The sequence below is a fragment of the Falco biarmicus genome, chromosome 10 (assembly GCF_023638135.1).
Source record: "Falco biarmicus isolate bFalBia1 chromosome 10, bFalBia1.pri, whole genome shotgun sequence".
In the NCBI taxonomy this organism is placed as follows: domain Eukaryota; kingdom Metazoa; phylum Chordata; class Aves; order Falconiformes; family Falconidae; genus Falco; species Falco biarmicus.
The window spans coordinates 4,666,872-4,681,739 of record NC_079297.1 but is presented as its reverse complement, the minus strand read 5'-3'; the positions used below and the strand labels follow the sequence as shown (position 1 = coordinate 4,681,739).

At 42.9% G+C, this 14,868-nt stretch overlaps 1 long non-coding RNA gene across 1 annotated transcript; it reads left to right on the top strand.

Annotated features, from left to right (window-relative positions):
* Positions 1–317: 317 nt before the first annotated feature.
* On the top strand, positions 318–13,125 carry LOC130156365 (uncharacterized). The gene is made up of 3 exons (XR_008824394.1): positions 318–455; positions 8,761–9,832; positions 12,550–13,125. It is a non-coding gene; the product is annotated as an uncharacterized LOC130156365 (long non-coding RNA).
* The last annotated feature ends 1,743 nt before the right edge of the window (positions 13,126–14,868 follow it).

The following is a 14,868-nucleotide window of genomic DNA, read 5'->3' as shown; positions in this document are numbered from 1 at the left end:
TCTCTCCCACTAGCCCCTGTTAGTAGTTTCATCTTTTTCTGCAGTTATAAAGTTGTTTCTCAATGGCAGAGAAAGAAAAAAAAAACCAAAAAAACCCACAACAAACAAAACCAAACCCAAAAAACAACATAACCCAACATTTCTTCCTCTAAGAAACCTATTGACAGGCAGATCCTGCAGATTCCTTCTAGTACAGCTATCTTTGAACTGAGGACTTCTTAGTGAAGTTGGGAAGTTTCCTGGGGTTTTACTGTTTTTTTCCTAAATTGATTGTGGAATTTTTAAACAAGGTTGGTGCCTCTGATCTTTTTCTCAGCAGCTGCAAAATCTGTTTCTACCCCCACAACTTGTTCTACAGAAACCAGGTATTGGAAAAATTAAAGGGGAAAGGACAGCAGCACCATTTGCAGAGCCAAGCCAACCTCAAATGAAACAAGGACCATTCTTCTTGCTTTGTGAGTAATCAAATATCCAAAAGGGCTTTGATCAGATTTTGGGCTTATAATATTTGTGAATTAAGGGTAACTGCAAAAGTTTACTCTAGATTTTGATTTAATATTGGAGACTCCAAAGATCATTAATCCCCACTGTTTGGTTCAGATCCCCACTGTGAAATCCAGATTTCTTGTTATTTCTTGTGTGCAGACTTTATTTTTCCAAGCTTTCAATGATGAAGTGTCATTTGTTGCTTTCCACCTTTTCGTAGTGTATTTTCCATGTGTTGTTCTGTATCGTTTTGTTATAAGGATGCTACCCTCACTTGTCACAAGACTATTTGATTTCAATGAACTAGGACTTTATACCATGCCTGGACCTGGCCTGGCATTTTTAATGGCAGTGTGTGTCTCCAGTTAGGTGCAGAGAGGTTATGTTGCTGTGAGTATAAACCCTTTCCCAGGCTGGGAGACGCAGATGAGCCTGCCCATAAGAATGAGAGAAACCTGTAGGGATGAAACAATGCCCAGAGGCAGAATGGGACATTTTTAGAGTCATGTAAAGAAGGGGGGTCGGGGGGGAAGGCATATGCACAAGCACATGTTTTAATTTTGGGGTGTGCTATAGTATGCTTCTAGCTGGAACAACCAACAAAAGTGGCAGATGAAAAGTTTTTCTCAAGAAAATGCCATAGTTTTTAAAATCAGTGAAGTGTTGAAAATCTGTACCAAAGCGTACTCTGCAGAGATTTCTAACCCCAGTTTGGCTGCCTGAGGCTATCCTGACAGAGCAAGGATCAGCATCCAAGTACTTAGGTGGCTTTTTACTCCAATTCTTTTGAGGGACTCCTACCACCAACCCAATCACATTTATTTCACACTCAACCTTTCCAAATAATGTTGGAACCAGAAAGTTATTTATGTGACCTGCTTAATTGAAAGAGCATTTGCTGTCAGTGATCAAATAAACTGTTATTGATCTTCAGCATTGGAGGCTACTCACATGGAGCATTCTGGTATGTATTTTTCATTAAGACACTTTTCAGAAAGAAAAAAAAAATCAGAGCGCAAATGCAGCAAAAAAAAAAATTCCTATAGGATACTGAGATAAAAAAATCAAAGAGATTAGAGAGTGACTCCAGAGAAAAGAAACTGCAAAGCACAAAATAGCAACACCACCAGTGATTGCACAGAAATGCAGTGGCTTCAATGCAAAAATGTTTTGCTCTGAATTCCCAATGCTTAGTGAGAAAAAACTATTTTATATCATGGAGGAACAGTTTGATTCTTTGTTTGGGCAAACAGAGGTGAGTCCTGGGAGTGAAAAAGGGTGCAGCAGTCAATGGGATTGCTGTTTGGTACCTGACCTGAGCAAACCCTCTACAAGCCCTGGGACAGGCTGCTTACTTCCAGCCCTCATCTTTTCAGTATAGTTAGGCACTCTTCTTAACTAATGTAGAAAGTTAAAAGTGTTCTTGATTTGATTGGAGCTTGAGTCAGCTAGGGTTTGCAATATAAAATGGCAAAATCCCTACATACCCTGGGGATGCTGTTAGCTGTATCACTCTTGCCTCCCTTTAAATAAGGTACAAATTCCTGCCTTATTCTCTAAGGGTGATTCAAAGAATAGGTGCGATGAATGAAAGTGAAGATCAGAGACGTTACAGTAATGAGGTCATGGCTGCTCTAACTATCCTGCAAACCAGAAATGAGCCAGGGAGCAAAGTCCTAATCCTGAGGCCATGGGGCACAGCCTGGCTTGTACCCCTGGTGAAGGTTTGTCTTGTCATGGTTAAAACGAAAGCCAGGCTGTGAGATAGGACTATGACAATCCAGGCTTTGAGCTCACTCCTTGATGCTTTCACTTGGCAGTACGGATGTACAAAGGAGAGGACATGACAGTCTTTAAATTCCAGCACTTGGTGCTTTCCCCTTTTTGAGTTTGAAAGTAGACACTGAGACACAAGTAGGGATTCTTTACAAGAACCCTTCTGATCCAAAGGCATGATACAGCAGGTGAAAACCCTAAATTGTTGACTACTAGATGCAGAAAAGTTATTCTGCACATGCTTTGTTCATATAACCTTTCCCATGCGTGCGGCATCAACCACTGTCAGAAACAGACAGTAGGATGGATGGACCTTGCTCTGATCCAGCATGGCAATCCTGTATTTTAAGTGGCATTTAAGATGTGTCTCATTTGTCACTAATTCTGTAACAAAACTATTTCTTACGCCGTATCTGAGTGAGGGAAATACTTGTCCACTTCTGCGCCGAGACCAGAGGCTTCTGTTGTGTTATGCTTTACTTACAATTTCTTCTGATTGTGTTTGGGAAAAATAGATCTTAAAGATATATACTTAGAACTATGAGGAAATCGAGGACACAGTTATCTTCACTTTCAAACTACGAAGGCATTCACAGCTTTAGAGAGCTGCTGAGCTAGTTGTTATACCCTTCTCAGGCTGCAGACTCACCAGGCTGTAGATAGGATGTAATCTTGGCATTCTTTATTTTTTATATTTTTTTCTTTTCTATTTTTAAGTGAATTCTTATTCAAACTTCATTTTTCAGAAGGATTTTTTCAGTCTGTTAGACAAAAATACTTTGTATTTTCCTTACTCTGTTATTAAAAAAGGAGATCAAATCATGAATACACTCTCAGACTATAGCCATTTTACTGATAGAATTACACAGCTCTAAAATATAAGGCTTATAATGGAAACACTAACATAGCCTCGACTACTGCAGCCCTGCTCTAATATCACTGAACTTCCTTTGGGGGTGAAGCTTTGCCTCAGGAACCTTAATTATCTGATGTGGTCAATTACTCCAAGATAATGATGATTTTATCAGGTATTACTGCTCAAATATTTTACGATAGACAGGCTATTTAATTGCATTCCTGACCTACCAAAATGCTTACAGATGACTCAATTAAACACTAAGAAGAGGTAGGAGGAAGGGAGGGACAGCACTTAAAATCCTTGCTTATAGTTCATTTTGAGAGTTCTGTTTCTGCTGAAAATCCACCCATCCACCCCTTCATCCACCCATCCATCCCTTCATCCATCCATCCCTCCATCCAAGCAAGCTGCAGGTATAGCATTGCCTAGGCAGGAAGTTTGGATAAACAAACTGAATATTAATGCACAAATGGGAAAACATGTCCAGCTTCTCTTCAGCTGAGGAATTAGAATTGGATCCTGCACAATCCCTGTGGTGGATTAGCAAAGTCGCTTTAAAATCTCTGAATGTCCCAGCGCAGATGAGCATGGTGAGATGAATTTTCTACCACATTTAGGTAAAGCAGAATTTTTAAGACAATGAGGAAAGGTCTTTACTACAGCAGCCTCTGGGAATAGTCTCAGCTCCTGTAAAGCCTTCGGATACCCAGGCGCAATTCGCACTGCGGGCAGCAGGCTGGTCCATCCTTTGCTCCCTTAGCCCGGCAGTTCCTGGTGCTGGGCTGACATGTGCCAGGTAGGTTGAGGTCGCCCTGAGGACTGCTTTAATTGGTGTCTTTGCTTCAGTGGTCATAATGGACCGTTTCCCAGGCACAGAACTGCCATGTCTCAAGAATGCGTTGGCTGCAAAGCGAGCATGCCTCAGCCTCGGGTCAGTCCCTGCCCGGGATGCTCCTGCACGGGCAGCTCTGAGCCCCGTGTACCCAGTGGTGCAGAGACCTCTTCCCAGTTTCCCCAGTCAGGGAAAGAGGGGGGTGTTTCCCCTGCCAAGCAATCAATTTGGTGCTGGTGAAACAGAACTGTGTGCAAGATTTTGAGGGCAGATTATTTCCCTGCTGCTTACAATAATGTTACTGTAACATTTTCAGCAACTCTGTTGAAGGCTCAGCCAAGAGCAGGGAGAACAAGAGCAAGGCTGCCCTCCGTCTCAATGGCTGCTGGAATTCTGCTGCATTGCTCCACAAAGGTCCATTTGTCTTTCCACCCTGGAAATAACATGTATTGTTGTAGTATTGTTGCAAAAACTGGCGGCGAATCCTCCTGGGTAAGAATGTGGTTACCCACTGCTGCACAGGCTAACAGAGAAGAGAGGTGACATTTTATGGGGTTTCACTCAGAAAACTTTTCATGATAATATTATTTCCATTTTATGGAGTTTCACAAAAGAATTTTCATGGGCAGCATTATGACCATTTTCTGTTATGTTTTCAGCCTCGCTAATACTCTTTTCACATTCTAAAGCACAGCATCCACAAATATTCCCAAATATATCCTAAATTGCCCAGGAAGGAAACAATTTTCCTATCTGAAATTAGAACAAAATATGACTCTGTAATGTCAAATTTTAGCAAACCAAAATGCTGCAGCAATTGGTTTGGATAAGTGAAAGCAGTTCAGTTTGACTTTTAAAAATATTACTATCATTAGTTTTCATATCAAGATGAAAAATCATATTGAAACTACTGTAATTCTTTTGTTATTAAGAAGAGTGACAGCTAACAGTCCAAGGAAACAGAAAAAAGCAGCAAAATCTTAAGCACCATGTAACCCGCCGTTATTTTGTTCAATATTACATAAGGAAGGAACAAACTTTTTGGGAGTGAAACGGTGAACTGAGGCTAGAAAGCGTGAGCTCTGAGCAAATAGTGTGCAGCAACGGCATTGGCCCAAAGAATTTCCTATGGCAGCTGCCTTGCTGGTGGTTCCTCCTTTTGCTGCCCACACAGTACTGATGGGCACCGAGATGTGCATCTGTGACACAAACTGCCAGTGATGCTTTCTGTTTTCTTAAAGGTATGCTGCCTGTGAGTTTTATTCATGAAACCCAGGGCATGTTGCATGTCGTACACCATGCTATGGTATTGGCAGGTGAAACTGCTTCATTGAGCTGACCAGGCTGGACCCACAGATCAGCCTGCCCATCTATTTATTAAACAGGTAATGAAGCGTGGGCTCACTGAAATTGGTCCTGTTGGTATCCCTGCATGTGTAGCAGTGATGCAGGGACCAGATGCACTGGTGCAGCAGGCACACAGACCCCAAGGGCTGTCATCATTGCAGCAAGGCATTCCCCACCCCACCTGCCTCCCAAAACTGGACCCCTCTAAGCTAATGCACTTTCTTGCAGCAGTTTCCATACAATCTTACACACACACACCCCCCACTTATTCCAAATATTGCAAATCAAATTTCTATGCTTGAAATGCTTCAGCTCCTTTTTACAGTACATACATATTTCAGAGTTACCACTTAATACAATTATAGTTAATTTAGCCAGCAATTACAGTAATAGGAAGACTGGCAACCACTGTCATTCAGACTGTGGAAAATCAATGTTGCACAGAGGTACTTTTATTCATCCTATGGAGTGTCTCCTTCGTTAGATGCATATACTCTGGAATCATAGAGAAAATTTAAGATCACTCTGGTTTGGGGGCTTTTTTTTTAACATTTATCCATATACTATTTGGTTTCCAGACAGAAATATAGTGAATGACATCCTGAGGCCCCTTCCAACCTGATTTATTCTATGATTCTGTGAATTATTTGGCCTGTTCTTTCAGCAGATCCATTTTCTATTGCATTTCACCTGACAGAGGACCTTTGACAATCCATTTCTTAGAGGCAACTCAAAATATGGTTGTCCAAGGGCAATGAAATAGAAACTTCCAAGTTTTTCTTAAACCTTTTGTACAATGTTTGCTTTTAGTCCAGATTTCATAAACTTATGTCCAGGAAGGCATTTAAATAGGTGTTTCAGTTAATCCTTGTTTTAACAGAGTTCTGAAGAATCCACGTAAACATATGGCTACAGTTAAGCAAATGTGCACTAGACAGGAATGAAGTGCTGAATTACAGATGTAGTGCTTCCAGAAGAAATCTAAGGCTATAACCACATCTCCTGAGTTTTAAATCCTCTTTCTCAGTCACTTAACCATGCTGAAGCAAACTTACTTTGGAGTCATGGTTTAAATAGCTGTTATATTTGCATTTCATTATGTGGATGGCCTTAAAAATTAGGACTTGCATAGGGCAAAAAAAGATCTGTAATTGTACCTGGAATATTTTGTCCCCAAAAGAGGGTAGCTGGCGATGGGAGGCTCCCTTTGTTGTTCAAAAACAGAAAATCCTTAAATCACTGCCATTACTGCAAGGAGTTATTTCAGCAAGAAGAATAATGATATTTCTGCAGGTTGCCAAACTTTGGCTGTAGAAGAGCCTCTTGGCAGCAGATCCACTTGATTGGATGAGCATTACTAAATTTCCTCGTTGATCTGTTTGTCTCTGCATGGTGCCATCTTTTCACGGTGTTACATTATAGCCCCTTGTTTTTATGATAAATTATTTTAATCCATCATCAGAGCACACACTTGCTCTAATGATGGATTAGTGTTATGCATCATCAGGGCGAGGAGCATTGATAATGTACCATAAGAACCCCCACCGACAGTGGAAAAATCTGCCAAAAGAATTAATTTGCACTGCACCAAACTGAAACCAGAGATAAAGGTACGGTTACATCCCACAGCAAAAATTCCATGTAGAAGAAGCAAGGCTGGCTCCGGTGACAATCTGGGGAAGGAATAAAGATGGAGATATGGTCACTTTAGCCACATGGCAGTGCAGGGCTTGTGCCTTTGCACCGGAGAGTTGTGCAACTTGGATCAACATGTGCAAAGGGGGAGGTGGGTTCAGGGCTGCAGCAGTGTCCCTTCGTGGTATCAGAGCAACTCACTGTGGTGCACAGAGTATGAAGACTCCTCAGTTCATTAGAAGGTAGCACAGGGAGTTTAAAACCAAGCTGCCTGGCTCACACAAATGAGTGCAAGCCTTTGGTGCAGGCATCATTGCAGTCCTTTCTTGTAGAGCCAAACTGCAGCTGTCTCCTGCATCGCCCAGCACCGGGGCTGGCTGTAGGGGCTGAGCCAGGAAGAGCAGCCCGCTGGGGTGGCGTGTGATACAGCCCTGCTTCTCAAATCCTGCACCAGGTCTTTCAGGATGTTGAGAGAAATTGCAATAGCATTCTGTACATTTATTACATCCAGTAACTCCCACAGTACTATGATGCAACCGAACAGAGCACACCAAAAAGTAAAGGCAGAGCCTAAATAACGGTAAAAGTCTATAAAGTCTACATTTTAACCTCTGAATCTTAAGAGCTTTGTTTGGGCTCAGTCATGACTTCCTTCAACTTTAGCTGCAGAAATAAAAAAAAAAAAAACCAAAACAACAAACCCAAACAGAAGTGGTTTCTTATTTACACTATTGGAAAAAAATACAGCCCTTGGTATATTTTTCTTCAAATTCACGTTATACCTATTCTACCATACCCTGTGTTACAACTGTGATGATAAGCATCAAGAAAACATTGCACACCGAAGAAAACACATAAGAAATTGAACAGACTATCATTCACCTTCAGGTAAATCCATAATACAGAACATTAAACAATATTGGCATCATCAGAGGCTGGGCTCAACTCATCCTGTAATTTCAGTGATAAAAGTGAACGAGTCTATTGGCACCTGGGTTCTCCGGGGACTGCTCTGCACTGCATGTCCTAACATGTCTGTAAGTGCCTGCAGATCATTCTAAAACAGAGAATTTTCCACCTTGAAAGGCAAGCCACAGAACCCAAGTACAGAAGTTGAATTTGTGACCCCTCTTTATGAGGCTGGTACTTTTGGATCCAGCCATCTGCCTCTCTCTGTCAGGACTGTCACACTTGCTCTTCATGCTAGCTCATCTAGGTCAGCATTTTGCCTATCCAATTTTCCTAAAGAAAGTGGAAGAACCTTAATAAATAAGAAGTGATGGAATAGTCTGCTATGATTTGACAGATTTAGGGACAGGGCTAAGGTTTTAGAAAGAGTTTTGGCAGAGCAGGACATGTCCTGAAGAACTGGTGTCCAAGTTAAAAGATAAATGACTAAGCAAGTAGTTATGCATTAAAGCTAACGATTCACTGTAATTTTGGTGGAAGAAAGACATTCTTCTCATTAACTACTCTTGGCACAGACCAACCTGCTAAAAAGGGGAAGAGGGGTGTGTGTGTGGGGGGGGTGAAAGCTGTTGCCCATATTGGTGCAAAACATGCCTGTCCCCACACTGCTTGTCCCAAGTAGATGTTGCAGGCTTTGGAGCCACTGATGACACTAAGCTTTTCATCAGCTTTGCTGAGCTTTTCATCCACTTACTGAACGTGTGTTGTGTGTTTATCCCATGTCACTTTTGGGTTGTGCAATGATCCCAGGCAGCTAGCAGGACTTGCAATTAATTATTCATGTAATGCACTAATGGATAGTTGGTCTAGGAACTAAACTTCCTGAAGTCTATAATACTAATTATTTTTTTTCTAGTGCAACCTCTGAAGAACAAGTCTGAGCACATCTCCTGTCTGGCATCTCAATGCAGTTACCTTCTGTGTAGCGTGGGCCTCACTGCCGCATTTAACCTGACACCTGGAGAGGATCCAGGGCGAGATTTGACCGCGAAGGGGAGTATGACATGGAGCTACAGGTTCTTCTTGACTTCTCATTGAAACCCCTCTGCCAGCCATCCCAGGAATATACCCTAACGGCTGTGATTTATTACTGTGTTATCATGCCTGTCTGCCTCATTACAGACTTTGGATTTTATCAGGCAGCTTGTCCTCTAGTGTCTGGTAACCAATTACCGTGGTCTGCAAAGAAGCCTGAAGTACTTTGCCAAACACTGCTAATAAACTGGGAAAGAGCCTGAGCACAGCTTCAGGTTGCCTTAAGGAAATTCCAGAGAGCACTTTCCACTTTATTGTGTAGTTCACAGTATGAACTGGGAATTATCTCAAAGAGTCATTCTCTACACAGAGCTAAACTCCCCTTTAAAGGTTGTGCCACACTGGATTACTGCACACGGACTTGCCTCCATCCAAAGGCTGCTGAACTCAGTAGGAGTCTTTCAGATGACAACAGGACTTAGTCCACAGTCTAAAACTAAATACTTCAGAAGAAAATGAAAAAAAAAAATAAAAATCCTGTATTCCTTTTTCTACCTAAAAGAAAAATCTTAAGCTGGTAGGAAAAATCAGAATGGACAAGTGCCTGCACTAGAATAGAAGGGTGACGTGCCTGTTGCTCCATGCTTGTGAAAAATATTTTATCTTAAAGGGTAAAATAATCAATAGTGCTTTCTGTGAGTCCTCTGCAGCAAAGTGAATGTCACATGAATCTATAGTATGTGCTCTGTTGTGCATTTAGTATTTTCTTTTGGGGCTGGCTCGCTGTAATGTTCCAAGGAAGAACAAGCTGACATCCGTACCGCAGAAGTGACCAGCAGCCACCCTCCCTCAGCCAAAAAACTCTCTTAATCCTGCTCATTTCTCCAGCACTTCAAAGGGCTTCACCTGTGGTCTGCCTGCTTCAGATGGCTTGGATTGTATCAGCGTGAAAGGTGAGCAGATCGACTGGGAGCCCTGCTCCCGGAGACAGCCGCTGGGAGCCTGCAGACCTGCCCTGCTCACATCCCCACGCACCCGCGCACACACCAACTCTCTCTCTCTCTCTCTAATTTTTCCCGCAGGGCAGTCTTCTAAAAAGTTTTTTTCCAAGTTGTAAAAGACCAATTCCATAAAGGAACAGCTTAGTGCTACAATGACATGATTTGTGGCTTCCAGGCTCCAAAGCTGTAATTTATTCAGACAATTAGCAGCAGCCCTGTATTCTTGACAAATTCTTCACTTGTGTGCAGCTACTACACAACAAGGTGCTTTTAAGAACTGTGCCTTACGGATTAAAAGACTCCCCCCTCCTTTTTCCTCCTTATTTGACAAGTTCTTTTCACAGTCAATGGAAATTAATATAGCAGGTTAGAGAGGTGATATACAATAATCCAGCCAGCCAAGAAAGCATTGTCTGAAAAGAGCAAGTACAGAGCCTACAGGAATGTTCAATACACAAAAGGGAACGCTTTTCAGCGTTTGCCTTTTGGTGAAGTTATTTCACCCTTCACATAATCCCCCAGAGTTACTGTACCTGATGTCACTGTGATGCTGTTAATAAGTGTAAATGGTATTTAAGTGCGGGTTAGCTGTCCACAAGCGCACACCGGAATGTCTGCCCTGGCAGTCGGGTGGCTTTGCCTGGACCACAAACCGGCTGGAACATCGACCGGCTGTGCACGATGTGCCTGTGCAGAGCCCCCCACAAGGCAACACAGAGACTCACAGAGGCCCAATATAAATCAGTCCAGACCCTTTTTCACATGCAAGCCCAAAGTTAAACCAGAGTTATAAAACACAGCTCCAGCTCTAAATCCTGCCCTCCTCCAGCACAGCTGAAGTTCAGCCTGGCTAGACGCAGGGGGCTGGGTCAAGGTCCAAATCCTGTTCAGGCTGGGACCTTGTCTTTCAAGAACCACAACCCTGCTGAAAGTAGGGCTCTGCTTCCTGGCACAAAGTACTTTTTTTTCTGGGGATCTGTTAAAGCTACCACATTACTAGCAGCCAGGCTCTGCTACAGCCCATTCTTACACCAGCCTCTCCCAGCAAAATGAGAACAAAAGCATCCAAATCATCGTGAACTTGGGCAGACATCACTTTCTCTTCATTGCAGGGGAAAAGCCTAAGCTGATATTTGGACTAATTTTGGGGCTAACAAACCACATCTCACTCCAAAACATCTTAGACCTGCAGTGAGACCTCTGCAAAAGGCTCTTCAGAGCCTTCCTTGTAGCACTTCAAGTGCAATGGCACAGGTGGGAAATGACATCAATGATAAATACTATGAACTCCATGTTATGCTTTATAGACACCAGCAACTTGGAATAAAATGGTTTTTTGGCCGGACTGAAATTTGTTAACATTAAATTTTGAGAAAACCGCAAGAAGATAACAGATTTTTTTCACCAACTGTGGGCAGAGAAAAGGAGGTTTAAAAGGCACGTATTCATAATAAATGATTCATCTGGAGCTCAGATGCTGGCGTGAATGGGTATCTTAGAAATACTTGGAGGGTTACAGAGGTGTCCGTAAAAAACTACAAGACTTGGCTCACTGTTGCTTTTGCTCTGAGTTACGCAGCATTCAGTTTAGCAACAGCAGGGCTTCACCCCTTAGCAAACGAAAATTCAAAGTATTTGGCCTCATGGGGCAAAACAAAGTGTTTGTTCAGTGGAACTAACTTAAGCAAATTCCTCTTAATTAATATTTTCTTTCAACCAAAGCAAGATTGCTATTGAAATATAAAGAAGATCTTTTTAAAGATCTTGTCTTGTTTAGGAATGGATTTTTTTTAGCTACCCTAAAAAGGGAGAAGATACAATGGAATAGCAACTGAATCAACACATCTGTTAATTGCCAATAATTTCTAATAGTGACTCAAAATACATTTTAGAACAGAACAGCAAAAAGTTAAAAGGACACAGAAAAGAGAGACCTGTGGGAAGAAAAGCAAATTGGTGCAGCAGGGTCGGTAGGGTCTGGTGCTTTCCCTGTCCTTAACATGCCGCCTGGGATGTGGCTGCCTTTCCTGGACCTGGCTCTGGTGGCAGTGGATGCAGTTTCACCAATTTCAGGGCAGTGTCGTGCTGATTGATACCTACTGGTGCTGTGACACCTCAGTGTGTAACTCTCAGCTATCCAGGAGACTCAAAAGAAAAGCAAGCCATTTTCCTTGCAAAGTTAATTCATAAAGCCACCAGGATACAGGATTTCAAAGCAGTTGTCATTTAGTTGAGAGCCTACCTTAATAGGCTTCCTTTTTCTTTTTTTCTTACAGAACGAGTTTCCTCTCCCCTCTCATTGTCTTCTTTCTCAGCTACCACCTTGTTTTGGGTTAATTTCCCTAAACAGAGACATAAATACCGTATCAGGTTGCCTCTTTTTTGGCTGTGAGTCAGGCCTGCTGTGCTGTGAAAGCTTGTCAGAGTTGCAGAACCTGTATCTGCAACAGCAGCTGCACTTTGCATTTGGAAAAGGACTCAGGAAAGAGCCACCTCCCCTCCCCTCCCCGCCCCCTCCCAGCCTTTGTTAATCATCTAATTAAACAGGGGAAAAAAACCAGTAAAACAAACTGGGGGTAAAAAACCCCAAACAACAACAAACCAAAAAGGAAGGATGGGATTAGCACTTCTGATTTCTTCTAGCTTTCAGCACGATTTTATTCTTCCAGATGCAACAAGCCACCAAAGAAGACCAGGAGTTTGTGTGGGAGAGAAAGAGAGAAAAATCTTAAAAGACAGCTGTGGAAGAAGTCTAGAGAAGATCTATTCATTGTCAGTCCAGCCTTCGGGTGTGACTCCCAAGGAGTGGGACTCTGCCACTGCAAAGGGGTTTGGCTCACCCGTACAGCGTTTTGCTTCGCTGGCAAGCATCAGTGCAACCGGCAGGACCCTCTGGGCAGCATTTGTCAGGAAACAGGGAAAGAGGATCTTATTCAGGAATATTTTAGGCATGCTTTATTAAAGCAGAGAACATTTCATCCACCTCTGCTTAACCTTGCTCAGGGCCCCCCAAAAGGCAATAGAGCCCCTACAGTGAGGTCTGTTTATTTTCTGCTCAGTTGGAAAGCAAAGGTCCTATTACCGTTAAAGGGAGTTACAAGTATTCATCAAAGAAAGAAATGACCCATAAAGGCAGTTAAGTTAGTTTTATTCCCGCTGCATAAGTCAACCTCTTTTCTATATATAAAATGATGGGGTTAGAAAAGGATATTCATCAGGCAGTCCACTGATTTGATTGGCTGCACTTCCCCAAGTACTTTATAATTTGTAGTTATAAATAAATATGTTTTTAATAATAAATTGGTATTTAAATAACATACAATAACTGTCTTATTAAATCCCACTTTTTAGAATGAATAAGCAGTTAGACATTAAAGACAAGGGTACCAAACAGCCACAGGATTTCAAACCATTTTCTTTTTTATATACAAGCCATAAATATCACTATGGAATTATTTGGTTAGCCAAGGCCCTGGATGAAGCCAGCAGAAGACCCTGCTCTCTGATGATGTTGCCTTTAAGTGATCATATACTTTTCTGGTATGATGACTTTTAAACAATAACCACACATTATTTTCTTTGGCCACCCCTTACAGTTCAAAAGGGGCGGCCTCAAACTCCAGAGTTGAAGTAATGTGTCCTCAAACCAGAGCCCAAAAAGCAAGGAGCATCTAATAGCAGGTTTGAGATTATTGGTCTCAGTCAGCTGGGTCCACGCTATTTCCAGCATTTAAGTTCATGTGTTGCCTCAGGAAGGGGGAGAAAAAATCCCCTAGATTTATTTTTTTTTTATAAAAAGACAGCACTCAGTCCTACATGCACAAAAGCAGTTAGCTTTGTCTTTCTCCGATAGGGACACACTCTCACACGCACACACACACACATATATGAACACACCCTTTTCCCTTGATGTTGCTTTTATTTCAGAAGGAACAAATGTGTGAGGATCAGCCTCAAGTCCCGCTCCTCTGCCAAGGGCTTGTCTGAAATGCGAATGCAAGGAGCAGGGGAAAGCAAACCCGCCGTGTTAGGAGGGAGGAGGGATGGTTTGGTATTGTGGTACCTGGTCCTGGGTCGGCTGCAACACCTGAGTCCATCAGTGCTGGTTTGCCCTACAACAGGGAAGTCACCCGCAGGGCAGGGAAGAAGCCAGCCTTGTCCCTGAAATCCTCTGTTTCCCTAGATCCCTGCTGGAGATGGACACCATCATGCCCAGTGCTGGGCTGCATGGGGCACCCCTTGTGAGGCAGGTCCCTGCATGATACTGATGAAGGAATTTCTGGGTTTCAGGCTGTACCTCAGCCTACCCCAGCTACCAAACATCATCTGCCTCTGTCCCTTCAAATCCCTTCATGTTTCACGGGGCCAGGCTGAGGAGGAAGGAGAGGTCTGGGCACAGGCTCTGCAGCTGCAGACAGGGGCAGGAATTCAGCATGTTTGCAAGGAAACCATTTGTAGCTTGATCTCCCCTTGGTTACAGAAAAGCACCGGGTCATTGTTGTGCATTGGGGCAGTATCCTCCTCCCATTCCCAAACTTCATCCCTTCTGTCCACATTCAGCAGAGGATGCTGCTGGTCTCTCAGGGCAGGCTGGTGCCAGTCCCTAAACCTCTGCTTCAAGGTAGACCTGAAGCTGGTTGGGAAAAGAGGCAATTTTTTGGTGGTTGCAATGGGGCAGGTGTGGATGCAGTGGTGAGGGATCTCCAGGGCAGATGCACGCACAGGTCAGGACATTACATGAGTGCTGGATTTGTTCCTGCCTCCAGCTTGCAGCCAGCAGCTCTCCCACGTCCTGCCTCCAGCAGCTCACCCACCTTGTCCTCTTCTTTTTTCGCTTTTTTCTCCTTTTTTTTTTTTTTTTTTTCCCCCCTTTTTCCCTTTTAACCCTCTGGCTGAGCTGAGATTTACTCCTTAGCACAGACCCCTGCTGGAATTTATCACCACTCCACTGTGCAGTAAATCGAGGCACTGGGGTTGTGCTACCAGTG